Source organism: Armigeres subalbatus, chromosome 3, assembly GCF_024139115.2.
Source record: "Armigeres subalbatus isolate Guangzhou_Male chromosome 3, GZ_Asu_2, whole genome shotgun sequence".
Classification (NCBI taxonomy): Eukaryota; Metazoa; Arthropoda; class Insecta; order Diptera; family Culicidae; genus Armigeres; species Armigeres subalbatus.
In genome coordinates this window covers 242,636,911-242,649,118 of record NC_085141.1, presented here as the reverse complement: position 1 = coordinate 242,649,118, position 12,208 = coordinate 242,636,911, and the positions used below count along the sequence as shown (strand labels likewise).

Below are 12,208 nucleotides of genomic sequence, written 5' to 3'. Positions count from 1 at the left end.
CGACGATGATTATGCGCTAGTTTTCGTCCCGAAAACACTATGCGCACTTTTCCTCCTTTAATTTGCGTCCCACAAATTAACAAAATAACCGTTTTTTCTGGCCGTTTCACTCCATAAAACGTCCCACTATAGTGGCAGTTATGCGCTGGTTTTCGTCTCAAAGTACCAACACGCACGATTCGTTCCAACTTGCGTCCCACAAGCTAGTAGTTAACGAAAAACACGCGGTATGTCATCCAATTGCCAGTTGAGTGATTCTCGCTTACACACCTCAGGACTTGTTTTTTTTTTTTATATAATATCATCGATGATATTATACCTGGCAGGATCGCCATTGTGTAACTCCGCAAACGCGGTTCACAAGCGGAATCACCCAACCGGCTGCACCGGGAGCCACAACCTACCACGACGAGCACTGGATGCAGACGAGCCCCCGTGCCAACGGTCGGATGTATTATAAGGCCTCGCTCCGCGGTAATGTTCACTCACACATGTCTAGCTCTGCAGTAAAAGATACTTGCGCATGCGCAACATAGTTCACCTGTGTGAGTGTGATTACAGTCATCATTACCAACATCAATGCGGCGTTGTAATAGGGTGTCTCTCACATGTGTGTGTGTATGTTTGTGTGTCTGTATGGTCACTTTTTCAACCTCAAAAACTCACACGATTTTCATGTACTTAGACTTAACTGATTTTATCGCAACAAGCTGCATTCCGCAGAGCCACTATTCTAATTACATGCTATTTAATTCCATCAAGATTGATTAATGCGTTCGCAGCTGACAAGGAAAATGGTTTAGGCAGTTTTCCATTTTTTCCCATATAATCGGGACTACGAGCATTGAGCAGCTGCCATGCTGTAATATAAATTACGTTTGTTCGATGGGTTAGAAACCTCGCTACGGCAATATCGATAACGCTAACGCAACGAGCAAAGCTTTTCAAAGCTTGCAATGTGGAACGTGTTGAAAACGAAAACAAATTAACGGACAACGTACGCGCTTTTAAGTTTAGAGCCGACTTGATGATGTTTATTGCCATAGATATGAGTGACGTTTAGCGCTCGCACACTAATGTGCAATTCGTCATGTGTATAAACATGTTTGTTTTCCTTCTGCTCATAACCTCAAAAATGATCGGGTCATCACAATGATATCAAAAGAGTCAAAAAATATATGGAAATATACTCATTTTTACCCAATCTTTGCTGAGTTGCACCATCTAAGAGTGTTTGTTTTCCTTTTATCGCCACTCACACATTCGGACGTGAGAATCTCAATGAATCGCCCGCTTTGAGCGTAATTACAGCGGCACACTAGGAGTTAAATTTCTGAAATCAGTATGGCGAAAGGCATCTAAGGTTCTATTTCTCGAAATTAAGCACCTTCATCGAAAAAATATTTGGTAGGCGTAGTAGCGGACACCTTCCTACATAACCGGTACCAAATAGTTTTTCATGAAAAGTTCCTAATTTTGAGAAAATCCGCGTTAGATGTCTTTCGCCATACAAATTTCTAGCGGTTAACTCATGCTGGCTATTGGCGCATATACGATAGCGCCTGGATGTGGAAGCGGCGAGTAGAAAATCAGCCACTGCCAATAATTCATTATACTTTATCGGAGCATTCGCACCAACACAGTTGTAAGTTTCATCGTTGGCAACAGCAATGAATCGCCTGCTTTGAGCGTGCTTACAGCGGCACACTAAGAGTTAACTTTGGTAAATCAGTATGGCGAAAAGCATCTAATGTTTAATATTTCGAAAATAGGCAATTTAATCGAAAAAATATTTGGTAGGCGTAGTAGCGGACACCTTACTGCATAACTGGTACCAAATAGTTTTTCGTGAAAAGCTCCTACTGTTGAGAAAACCCGCGTTAGATGTCTTTCGCCATACAAATTCCTGGTGGTTAACTCATGCTGGCTATTTTGCGCATATACTATAGCGCCTTGATGTGATAGCGGCGAGTAGCAAATCAGCAACTGCCAATAATTCATTGCACTCGATAACGCCACGATTAACTGCTGGTTCGTACGCTCGTGGCCAAGGTGGTGTTTGCGTTTGTTTTGTGCCATACATTGGAAGGGGGAAAAGCGGGGTTTCATTGATGCTTCAACATGCTGTTTGGGTGGTGTGGAGTTATGGTGAAGTTTGGGTGATTTCAAGGGCAAATTTGAATATAGTTTTCGTTTTATACATCTCCTTATTACCATATTACATTATGTAAGCGGTTTTGTTAGTCTTCTATTTATATTTAGGAATCATTAAAAAATGGCATCGGGCCTTGGCGAAGGGGGGTGGGGGTGTCGTTGGTTGAATAATCTTAAATGTATTTGACGTCATATTCTAGTCGGCCTTGAGAGTTATTGGCTTAATTTTCATAATGTTGGTGTATACATTTCACTCCGAAATCGAACCTTTTATAGAAGTCTTGGAGACCCATGATGTTATATACCAACCCGACCAGTTAGTCATAATAATTATATCAATATGTGTTACAAATAACAATACTTGAAATAATTTCTCTGTCAAAAATGGATGAAAGAAAATTTCACGATCGTCATAACTTGATTATAACATAATGAATTATGCTTATTTTACAAAAAAAAAAAACAAAATTGCCAACATTTTTGGTAGATAGGAATTGGAAGTTACCACCTTCAGTATATCTTGATTTAATCGAGAAAGGCATCGTCACCGCTAGGTGGATTAATTTGGGTTTTTATTATAAAGGAACATGAGTAAATAATTAGATAGTATGAGGCTAGTTGAATTTTTTAATCTTAACTCCTATATCATCAAATTACGATTTAGGGTAAGATGGCTCCCAATTGAATAATACGAACCTACAAATTATTGAATTATATACATTTTAAATTTTGTTTAACAAATCACTAATTCACTAACTATGAAATATTGTGAAACTACGCATGAAGTGGAAAAGTAGACAACAACTGAATGAACCTAAACCGCGCTTGCGTAGTTTCTTCAGAGGTCATGCAAAAAAATGAAAAGATTAATAAAATACTAAAACTTAACTAACCCGATAGCTGAGTGTACGGGATTACGGCTAACATCCACAACGAGTCAGAATGAGGCGTTTTCCTGTTTCCTGAACTTAGGCGTAAAAGAGCCAAGAAGATAGGTTGCAGCAACTGGGAGAATCGCAAAGGAGACAGTGTGTACTGTACTACGGAGCATGACAGTAAGTCCGATAGGGAACAAGCCGTGAAATTTTCCCGGTGTACACTAAGAGCCACAAAATCCGTCAGGTGTTCGGGAATCCGAGTTTTCTTTTCCGAAGTTAACCTCGAGTGAGGAAGTTATTCGCGCGTGAAAGCCTCCAAAGACGTCGTTTTAGTGCGTCCTGGCCATCCGAAAAACCAAACATCGAGTGAGCCTTCCAAGGTGAGGTCACGTGGTGCCTCCCAAGAGATTTTGCCAACCCAACTCGCCGGAGTGCATAAGCGCCGAAATCAGTATTTCTCGTAAACGTGAATGATCAACAAATTTGTGACTCATCGAGGCTGTCACCAAGACCTTAGGCTAGTGTGGATTCGAGAAGCCTAGCCGCACAAGACCATCAAGAGGCCATCCGGCCGCTTACGGTTTAAGAACTATAGTGGACTATCCGTGGGAATCGAAGAAGTCGACGGAGTGCGCCCAGACCCTCAAGAGACCACCCAGTCGGTCGCCGACAAAAGAACCGACGAACGCCGGACTCCTGTTTTCCAAAGGCAGGTGTGAACGAACCGAGGTTGTATTTGCTGAACCGCAGTGCAGGTGGTAATCCGAGCCCCTTTGTCATTTCGGGTAACCACACACGGTCGTAGCGCGGAAAATTGGACGATATGGAGGCAACATCCCAACGAGGCCCGGCTGGGTTCGTCCCCGCTTGTTGGTGAATGGTGCCGATGTGATTCTTCCCCTTCCGTGAGCGCTCTCCCGTTTTCCCGTAAGGAAAGGTATGTGTGAAAGACTAAAGAATATCCCCTTCATCGCATGTTCATGGGCCCCACCCGTAGCAGAACGGCCGCATCGTTCCTCAACCCTATATCCTTCCTTCACCTTTGTGTATGTTTAAAACAATAAAAAAAAAACCAGATTAATCCACCTAGTGTTGGTGGTGCCTTTCTCACATTTAGCCAAGACACCAGCCTTATATGGTGAATACTTTTTGTTATATGGCTCAAAACTTTTTGAAATCATCATAAACACCGCACTCTTTGCAAAATGTAAAAACTATATCTCAACGGCGCAGCACGGATTCTTTCCGAAACGTTCCGTAAACACAAATCTAGTCGATTTCACATCGCTTTGCGTACGATCAATGGATGCTGGATTTCAAGTGGATGCTGTATATACGGATTTCAAGGCCGCCTTCGATCGCGTTGATCATATGATACTTCTGCGTAAACTACAGAAACTCGGTGTATCTATTGGACTCATCAATTGGTTTGAATCGTACTTGACGGGAAGATCAATGAAAGTAAGGCTAGGTGCAGCGCATTCCAGGACTATCGCAATCACGTCAGGTGTTCCACAAGGGAGTAATTTGGGTCCTCTCTTATTTTCCCTGTTCATCAACAATGCTGTTCTTGTAGTGCCTAGAGGGAAACGCATCTTCTACGCTGATGACATGAAAATTTATTCCGTCATCAAAACATTGTCTGGAGCTACAGAATCTGCTGGCCTTATTTGAAGACTGGAACAAGCGTAATCTTCTCAAGCTTTGTATGGCCAAATGTAGCACGTGATCCGCTCGTATACTAGAAAAAGACAGCCGATTCTATCCAATTATTCTTTGCTCGGGCATACTTTGGAACGCCTCAACATAGTTAAAGACCTAGTAGTTTTATTGGATTCTAAACTAACGTTCCGCCCTCATTATGAAATGTGATAGCTCGCGCAAATAGACAGCTTGGTTTTATCCTGAGGCTTGCTGATGGGTTTCGTGACCCGCTGCGTTTGAAATCCCTCTATTGTGCTCTTGTACGCTCTTTACTGGAGTCAGCAGTGCTTGTTTGGTGCCCTCACAACAGAATTTGGATTGACCGTTTTGAAGCAATTCAACGGAAATTTGTCCGCAATGCTCTTCGAGGCCTTCCCTGGAGAGACGTTTCGAACCTCCCACCGTACGAACACCGATGCACACTTTTGGGTATCGAAACACTAGAGAAGAGAAGGTCAAATATGCAAGCCGTTTTCATCGCAAAGATCCTTACGAATGAGATTGATGCCCCTGCTTTGCTCAACGAATTGAATATATATGTGCCAGAGTGATCACTAAGACGTCGTCAGTTCTTTCAATTGAGTGCCAGGAACAGTCGCTATGGACAATTTGAGCCGATAAGATTCATGATGTCGATTTTTAATCTATTCTTCGACCGCTACGACTTTGATGTCAATGCAGCTGATTTCGGACGCCGATTAAGCAACCAAATCCGTGAATAATAATTGTAAATTATGTGTTAGTTTTAAGCGATTGGAGTACCTTGAATGTGTTTTATTTTTTAACTAGACTAATTTTTGTTATTTTAATGTGTTCTATTTGTAATACTGTATGCTAAAAAAAAGATGCAGGGTTTTTATGGCAATTTTTGGGCTTTTCACTACCAGAGTACTTCATAGAGACAGATATAGTCAAATGAAGATATACAAGAAAATAAATAAATAAATAAATAAATAAATAAATATGGTTCGATGTAGCATTTTCTATATAACTTTTAAACGCAACGGTCGATCGTTTTAAAATTCAATAGTGATCAACAAAGCTTTGTCCCCTGTCGAATGAAACTTGTTGCGAGAAAATCGGTTAAGGATTACTATACGAAAAGTTGTCTAATGTTTTTATAGCTTTTGTGCACACACATACACACATACATACACACGGACAGACAGACATGTGCTCAGCTCGTCGAGCTGAGTCGATCGGTATATAATACTATGGGTCTCAGAGGCTTCTATAAAAAGTTCGTTTTCGGAGTGAAATGATAGCCTTTCGGTACAACTTAGTTGTACGAGAAAGGCAAAAATGAATGAGTTTGTTATCATTTTCTGATTTCTGAGCCTTAGGGTGCATGCTATTCCGTCTCTTCTCGATTGTCTGATTTCGGTATTTTTTTACCGATGCTCGGTTATTCTTTTGCCGAAATTCTGCAAAGTTGACATTTTACCGAGACCTCGGTAACGATTACCAATGATGGTATATTTTTTTACCGAGATTCGTCGAAATCATTGCCGATATCCCGGCTGTTGAAGAACGAGTTAAGCCAAATGTTGCCGGCTCCGTTTCCGATATGCCGGGTATCGACTTTTCATTCATTAGTAATGGTTTGTCCTTCTTCGAATCCCTGCTCTTGGATTTTGCGATAAACCGATACTTGGTTCGATTACTCCTCCAAATAACCACAACATTGGAAAAGTTTTGTGCAGTTGTACGATGACAAAGCAGCTAATGAAGAGATCGCTGTTTGAGAAAGGGCTCCATCACGCTTGATTCTGCGCTTCACTAGGCCGAAAATGATCTCTATGGGATTAAATAAAAATGGACAGTGTGGTCCTGCCTCCACGGGAAGTATTCCGATTGAACGAAGATTGAGGATAATATTTTGTTCGCAGTGTATACGGGCGCCATTCATCACCCAGACTGAATTCAACCCAAGGTATCTATGGACACGCTTATTTTGTAAAGCAAAAGATTTGCAGCAGTTTAAGAATATTTTTTTCTGGTGAATGTCTCGTCAGTCTCGAAGCTGTCCCAGAAAACATAAAAAAGAAAACTCTGGATTTTCTAAAAAAAAAACTCACGCTCTGATAAGTTATGGCCAGCCGAAGGCTATTTGCTCGGAAATGTCCCTTGATTGAACGGGTTATACGGTCAAAAATGTTGTTTTGCAATTTTATCAGCGAGAATTCTATGTCGATTCATTATTTTCGCATTCCAGTTTCTTAAAACTCACACGATGATGTTCATAGGCGATATCATCATTTTGCATGCTGAGATTAGCGGATATGATGTTTATTATGACGTGACGACAACCTCTTAAGCGATCGGTGCGATCACGAAGTAGACTGGTGCCATACAAGAACACCAACAAAGAAAACAAGGTTGGATTGATGTGAAGTGCCAAAGAGCGACAAATGATTTCCACAGTATAATGTTAAACAACGCAGTAGGCCTGGCTGTTTTATGTTTGAACTACATTTATGATGTGCTTCAAAAATAAATAATGACAAGAAATGTGATAGATGTAGTTGATTCTATCACTTTCTAGGACTTTTTCACGAACTGGCTGTGTAAACAAGTCTAGACTAGACTAAAGCCTATTTAGCTTAGCTTGGCTTAGGCGGACTGTACATATCAATGGTTCCTACTCCATGATTGATCAGACCTTGTGTAAATTGCACTACGATTCAAGTGAATTACCACCTATTCTCGAAGTATACGTTTCACCAGCTCATAAATCTAGATCAGGCGCCGGCCAAGTCCTTACGATCAGTTGGGAAAGGAGAGGTATGTTAGTGTGTAGTTATTGTTGCTGTTGTTGAGACCGAGAACACCTCTGCATCTCCACAATACCACGGAAAGGAAGATTTGTCAATTGGATAGGGTAGATAAACTGAAACATGTTTTAAGCATTCACCAGAGAAAGTGGTATAGTCTATGCCACATTGTTTTTAGAAAAACGAGCCTGGGATTGGACCAACAACCACATCCACCGAGTTCGTCTTGAACACGTCCAATCATGCATTAATTTATTTACCTACTCACCAACGGGACAAAGCACAAACCAGGATTTTGCGACTATTCCGCGTCCTAACAAGAACATTATTTACTCTCCGACCGCACAATGCACTAACTCGAAACCCACGACTATTTTGCGTCCTATTACGAACACGTTCAATCATGCAATCTGTTGTTTTTTCGAAAAGGCTATTTACCCGAAAACGTTATTTGGCAAAATATAGCATTCGGCTGAAAATGCCATTTTGTCGAAATGATCGTTTGGCATAACCTGGAAATATTATAAACCTGTCTTTAAATGTCTTCTTTAAAATGTCCGTCTTTTTGTCATAGTTTCGAAAACCAATTAAAGAGACACTTTCTTGAAAAAAAATTCCGATCCAAATCGTAAGCTCAGGAGAAACGTTCTGCTATAGTGGAGATCTAGCAAATGGACGTTGCTTTCGTTGATTTTAGCCTATAGGAGGGAAAAAAACTGTCGTGTCCCTACCTGCAGCAATCATAGTTCCCATATTTGAGCTCTAATGGAAAATATGAAAAAGTTCTGAGGTACCTACATATTTGAAAGCTAATCTGTTTTTTTTTGTATATTTTCCAGAAATGTATCTATCATACAGCTCGGATTTTTTCCGTATCATACACCAATCAGATTTAAATTACAATCTGTCTGGAATTTATTATAAGCATTTTAAAACGATCTGTGCTGTAAGATCTGTCAAAGTTAACACCGTCGTGTGTCTTCTTGTGTATTTTTACTTAGATTCGTCTATTCCGAAATTTGAATCCCATCGGACCCAAATTTCGATAGATATTTGCTTCCAGGAATGCGAGGTTGGCAAGAAAAGTAAACATCATAAGAATCATCATTTTCAGTGACGAAAACTTTTGTCAAACTATATTTGGGAGCGTTTTTGTGCAACGCTTGTATTGCTGTTATGATCCCCCTTTTCCATGTCAATTTGTGTGTGTTACTTGGGATGGAACACTATTCAACATCAATACTTTGCACACAACGGCAGACAGCTTTTCTCTTCTTAGAAATAATGTGTCTTATCCTGTTCAGATACTTGACAGGAAGCTTTTAGGGCATTGAAAAGGAAAGTAGGCTTTGAAATTAAAACAACAAAAATCAAAAACACATCGCAACCCACCAAACAAACGCGAAGTTTCCGCCGCCATTTTTTGCGGGTAGAGCATAATTGCACCAAAAGTAACTGTATTTTACTTGCTGATTGCGAATCATTACATAAGATAAGCGGAATACAAATCGAAGGGATCGCTTCTGAAGGTGCGCATTGAACTATTTACAGTGGTAGTTTAGTCAATCAGTCTGATTCAAATTAAATATTTAGGTAAAAAATAGCTGTCCGGAATTTTAGCCTTTGATTCGACTTTGATTGGACGGATTTGAATTCAGGAGTAGTTTATTTAATTCTTTTTTATATACTAAAGTGCTTAAGTGTACGGATTTCGATGCCCCACGGTACTTGAAGTTTGAAGAGATTGGGAATAATACTCTTTAATACTCAATGCCGTTTCCTTCAAGCAGCTGTCTTCGTAAGGGGCACCAAGCCAAGAAATGTTTGTCTACCAGTACCTGTCGTAATTGTTTGGACCATCAAAATACCCAACTCTACCTCATGTCTTCCTCACCGTTGGCAGATTCCATATTATACTAGGCCAATAAAGTTGATCTATTCCTAGGTGTGGAAGCCTTTTTTGAGTAACTTCGGCGCAGGATTACCAACACTGATCAACATATTTTCACCGGGGTGGTCTCGGGGAAAAGCATCTTAAGTCCAGGAAGGACACAAATCCTCTCCAGCGTTGCCGTCGTTGCGAATCACAATAACATAATCAACAAATAGAAGTACTGGCAAGTACAAGGGCCATGATTGTAAGAATAAGATGAATTTAATTGATTCTACTTCAAGTGAATAATTACTAGTTATGACGATTTACATTTTTGTTTAAATGTTTGCAGTTGCTCACTATTTATTCATGTATGTATATGCCTTTTACAATAAGAGGGATCTTAAACGGGAAGCGCGAACGTGTTTCCTTAAAATTTTCCGACTCTAAACTATTGAGTGATTTATGTAGGTATATTTGACTGTGCCGTTTATCCGCCTTCATGTCGAATAATAGGTCTGCACAGCCGAATATAGCAACATAAATTAAAGAGATCTGTATTTTCAGTTACAAAGATAGTAGTCAAACAAGCAACTCCATATATTATTGAGTGATTCTTTGGGAACTCACAAAAAGTGCAATATTTGCTTCACCTAAAGACACTGGCGTGATGTTAAGCTTCCGCTTTTTTTTCTCGATATATTGCCCCGATTTATCACCACTCGTCAGCGTAACGATTGCTGTCATGATTTTCTCCATCATTTGCCGTTCCACGTGTTCCCATTAACACCACACCCTCTCCAGCTACGAGGAAACATCACAACGCACTGTTGATCTCTGTCGAGGATGATGCTTCCTTTTCCAACGCTCAGCTTCAGTTCCGGGCTCGTAGCCAAACGAGATAAATATTGTAGGGTAAGTGATCCGATAATTCCGGAGGTATGTCTACGTTTAGTGTATTTTAAATAGTAGAGAGTTTATATGACGTTTTTATTGGTCAACTATCATAAACCACCACAGGAAATCAGTAAAATCCGTGAATTAATTGAGGTAAAACATATTGTACCATTGTTTGTTATCAAAATTGCCAACAGAAGAATGCGACAGAATTTCCATTTCCTAAAAATAGTCTTATTAAAGTTGTACTTTAAACGACATTTGAATAATGTAATATGAACAGATTGCAACGTATCAGCTATTGGATCGTTTACCCTACAACTCCTTGGTACATATCCGCGATTGAATCTTAAATGGATTATTTATGTTTTGAAATGCCGGAAGACGCATCTAATCCAAAACGAAACCTTTTGTCAGCGAAGGGGGTGTGGTGCACCAGCGACAGTCTAGTTTTCCATAGTTGTTCGGCACATTATTCTTGACATCCACCCTAAAGAGTCACCCAGCAGTGTCAGCGTAAGCAGCGGTAGCGCCTAAAGTGAAGTCTGTACCCGGAAATCACTTGGTCTTGGTGGTGGCCCTATCGTGGCAATGTCGTCATCGAAGCGTGCTTGCGTGTGTTGCTCGGCCTCTTATCTCGCCGATGACAAATGGCTTCCAAAGTTCAAGTGTTTTCCTTCTTGCTGACTGAGGAATCTCAGCCTTCACATGCATGCATATATTCAGTTGGTAGGCGAAATAGGAGAATAAAAAGGGTTCCTCCGCCAGACTAGGGACCAAGGCGCGCGATGATGGGGTTATTCGGGGTAATAAAATCCAGTCTGAGTGCGCGCATAAAACTTCCAACAAATAGGTAGCGTCGCAAACAAAAATATTCGAGCGTTCATGATACCGCCCACCCCAGTAGTCAAGATATCGATTACAGCATTCTAGCAAGTGAAGCTGCCGCGAGGGAGTGATTGGTGTGACTAATGTTCAAACGAGGAAATTCTTTAGCAGAGGTTTTCACCTTGCTCCTAACATTGCATATGAGTTGTTAAACCTGCTTCAAAGACGAAAAGTTTAAATCGATGTCGCATAATTGATTGTGCATTACAGAGCTGTTAGAAACATTACACACTTAAATCATTTCACAAATTTCAGTGAATATTGCTTCACTTCACCGAAATCTTAAGGGCAAATTGGTTCGGTGATTATTTCTCAAAATTTTCGGCGATTTTTCCTTTGTTCAACTTTCAAATCAACCGAAAATCTGTCAAATTATTCATCGAACAGTTCTGCTGTTGAGATTTCGGGAAAATATTATTCTGTACGACAAAAATTGATTCGTTAACAAAATGTTGAACACTCCTGTCTTGAAGTGTTGAATTGTTTCGCCTGAAGTGTGCAGACTATCGGATATTGTCCTAGATTTCCTTCTTATTACGAAGCCGAAATCTAAATGTTTTTAAGGGCGACATCAGCGTTGATCATGACTTAATCAACGCATACTTCGCCAATTATTAAAAGCTTATCAATAGATGTGTTCGACAGAAAAAAATGGATTTTATTCAGTTGAACGAAATGTTTCGAAGCTCAGGATCAAAATCAATTTCGCCCTTTTGAAAAAAGTAATAAAATAAAATGAAACGAAATCTCTGGCAAATATGTCCTCGGAGATGAGCAGTTAAAGTTTTTCCGTCGATAAATTCGTATCAGATACTCGTTCGTTCCCCCCGTCCTGCTCGCAGTCTATGATTCGAATTAAGGACCGTAGAGGTATCGGTATGGAAATATCCGGAATAGCTTCTTTTTGGCAGCTGTGAAAATCAATGCAGCGTAGAAAATGGAGCGTACAGCTTGTCGTCGTCGTTATGCCTTACCGTGTGTAACCGTCTATCGACGAAGGGATCAAAGGACTTCCTCCATGATGGAGATTTTCGTTTATA

At 40.3% G+C, this 12,208-nt stretch overlaps 1 protein-coding gene across 3 annotated transcripts in view; it reads right to left on the bottom strand.

Moving 5' to 3' along the window:
* The window catches only part of LOC134227414 (uncharacterized), a 351,756-nt gene that overhangs the window by 221,402 nt on the left and 118,146 nt on the right, over positions 1 to 12,208 (bottom strand). The gene's annotated exons all lie outside the window — the stretch shown is intronic.